Genomic DNA, 3,111 nt, shown 5'->3' with positions numbered 1-3,111 from the left:
GATAACCCACAACGGCCTGATTACCAGATTACAGTTCCTTCGAACCCATAGAGTGATGGTGATAAAGGAGACATCGAGACGGAGAACGTCCATTTGCTCAGGACTTACTATGACACTGTTTTCTCTCATTTTATTAGGTGTTTTATTGACATTGTCTGTTGTAGGAGAGGACGGACCGACTGCTGGACGAAGAAGGTCCCAAGCAGATGTTCTCCAATCAGACGATGATCAACAGTTGTTGTTATATGTTTAAAGTTATTATGTTTTATAATTTATTAAGAAGACTGGTCTATTAAGTTATGTTATATATATATAATGTTTGTTAAAGCTTTGCCAGATCAGTGCATCCCGAAGCTAGAAAGCCAAAAGATGTGCTCATGTGTCCGAAATTCCAATTGTGCCGTCGGCAAGGGGGCATGTCACGACCCAGTGATTTTTTGTGCCTCGGCACTATGGAATTTCCTGGCCACATGAGAGCTCCTTTGCACGGCAGAGTGTTCTGCTGCAATTAAGAGCCTGCGTGCAGGAGAGTTCCCGCCAATTTGCAGTTTCCTTTGCAGGATGCATTTCTTCTTTGCAGCACAGAGATGCACGGTGCAAAGAGTTCCCGCTATTCGGATGCAAATTTGTGCCCCGCTATTGGCCAGTGCTAAATTATTCACACGTGGCGGCTAGTAATTGGCTCGCTGCCGATCGATAGACTGATCACCTATCGATCTTTCTTCCCGTCACCGAGCGCAACCCCGACGTACCCCTTTCCCCGCCGGCTTTGAATTGCGGACGGAGTAACTGGCTTGGGTGGAACAACTCGTGTGGTTGTTCCGACGACCGGACCACCTGCGTCGTGATTGCAAGCAGCGTGAGTAAAGTTTTTTATAACCAATAAGTTGTGTCTGCCTCTCCATTCACCAGCCCGCCCTGACGTACGAGTGTAACTCAAGTCAGCCCTGGCCGTCCGAGACAATAACCTGTAATATCTGTGAGGCATGGGCATGGCTCTAGGGGTGGACAGAGATCATGAACACTGCCCTTAAAGGCATCTGGTGTCTGGGGGCACCAATAGGACCAGTAGGGCCACAATTGATAGAATAAAGACAGACTAACAGCGGTCTGAACTGCCTCTGCATCCCCGGGGCAGCCTCCCAACCTTTTTCTTTCAAAGTACATTAAGAATTGGCAGGCAAGTAGCAGGGAAAGGCACTCTGGGGCAAGGGACAGACATTCAAAAAGCCTGAGCCTGAATTGGGGGATGGGGGATCCGTGCAGGGAGTGGGAAAAGGAGGGGGGAAAGCAGGAGGAAGCTAGGCAGACATTGCTGTGCCTGCAAGTCACTGCCAGAGCTGCAGCCATGGAGCAGAGAAAAGGGGCCAGCCCTGCTGTGGAGCAGAGAGCCCCACCCAGCCCAGAGAGCATGCCAAGATGCTGGGGGACTCTGGTTTACCTTAAACCAGCAAGGGGTCTGGGACAGACATTGCATAAACTGGTTTGAGCCAAATCAGTTAAGTCTGATACTACATTCAACCAGGTATATCTCAAATCAGTTTCAACCATTTTCAAACTGGTTTATGTGCACTGAAAATCTGTTCTGTTACAGGTTTAAACAAGTTTCTGATCACTTAAACCGGTTTACACGTAATGTCTGTTCCTAGCCTGGGAGATTGGAGAAGGGAGGATGTATGCATCTACCAAATAATGCCACAGCACCATGGGCCACAGGTCCTGCCACATGTGCTTACATTAAACTAATTTTCTAGAAAAGAGAAATTGAGAGTGGTAAGACATTCTGTATCAAACTAGATCAAGTAAACAAGGGATAGTTCAACTGTGTAAGGGATTTGAGAAATGGCAGTTTTGAAGGCTTAACCACTGCCACAGAGCAGAAATCAGCTATGTCCTTAGACTTCTGTAAGTAGTGTTTCATAAAAATCATTTATGAAGTTTCATAATTTCAATTTAAATTGTTTTTTTTGGATTATTTGACCAGCTTTTGACTTCATTTCATATATTAACTTGTTGGTTTGATATCAGTTGTAACTTTGATTTGATAATTGCATTGTGCAATTTAATTCAATTTAGGAAATGTACATAATTTAAGATTTTGATTTGATTTAAATATATCTTGCTAGAAAGAGCTCCCCAGGCATTTGTCAGTGTCTTCCATGACCTCTTTATGTTCCTGGTAGGATGTATGTACGGAGAGGAAGGGGATGATATCAAAGAGTGCAAAGTGCACCACTGCATGCCCAGGATCAACCTGATGAGCTTGATGAATTCTACAAGAATATGTTCTGGCATGAAGCCAGCAATAGACCTGGAGAAGAAGCAGTACTACAGCCTTGTAAGTGCCACCTCTACCAAGTTTGATTGTGTCAGGTGGGTAGTTGTAGTGTGCAGTGGGAAGGATTTCTTGATTTAGGGCCATCAAGTTATTTTTTTGGAGGTAATTGTTTGTCCTTTGGAATGTTTAATTTTGAATTGGAATGGAAGTACACATTTTCCACGTCTCATTTTCCTTTTCTTCCATTCCTAAAACTTTGACTTCCTACCCCCCAGACCTACCATACACTGTGGGTCAGAAACAAGCTACTTCTCTACCTTTAGAGACAGGAGAAAATAAAAATGAGATCAGGGAGATACTCAGGAAAGCTATCAGTTTATTAAATTTTCCATTACTTCTTTTTTTAGACTTTCATTTGAGTGATTATGCAGTATTATTAGATATTTACATTTATAAATATTTTAGTGAAAACACTAAGGTATAGTCTCCATTCCTGGAAAATGTTCTATGAAGGATGGCAACTGTGTCCACACAGGGGCTTTTGGAGGTCTATGGAGATGCATGCTTATTGAATAATTTGCTGAACATTATTTATTTTAGGAGGTAAATAGTGAAGAGAAGGAACAACCAAGCAGAAGGAACATGACTAGAAGTTACAGACCTTTTTTCAAATAAAATGCATAATAGAAAAATTCTACTATCATAACAAAGTTGTTCCATCTCTTCACTATTGCTGGAATTCAAAGAAGCTGTGACAAGCCTCTGACTACGGCTGGTTGAATAATGTCAATATGACTTCCCTCCCTGTTTTTTCTCAGTCTGGCTGATATTAT

Source organism: Alligator sinensis, unplaced genomic scaffold, assembly GCF_000455745.1.
Source record: "Alligator sinensis unplaced genomic scaffold, ASM45574v1 scaffold173_2, whole genome shotgun sequence".
In the NCBI taxonomy this organism is placed as follows: domain Eukaryota; kingdom Metazoa; phylum Chordata; order Crocodylia; family Alligatoridae; genus Alligator; species Alligator sinensis.
This window is presented reverse-complemented; position numbering follows the sequence as displayed.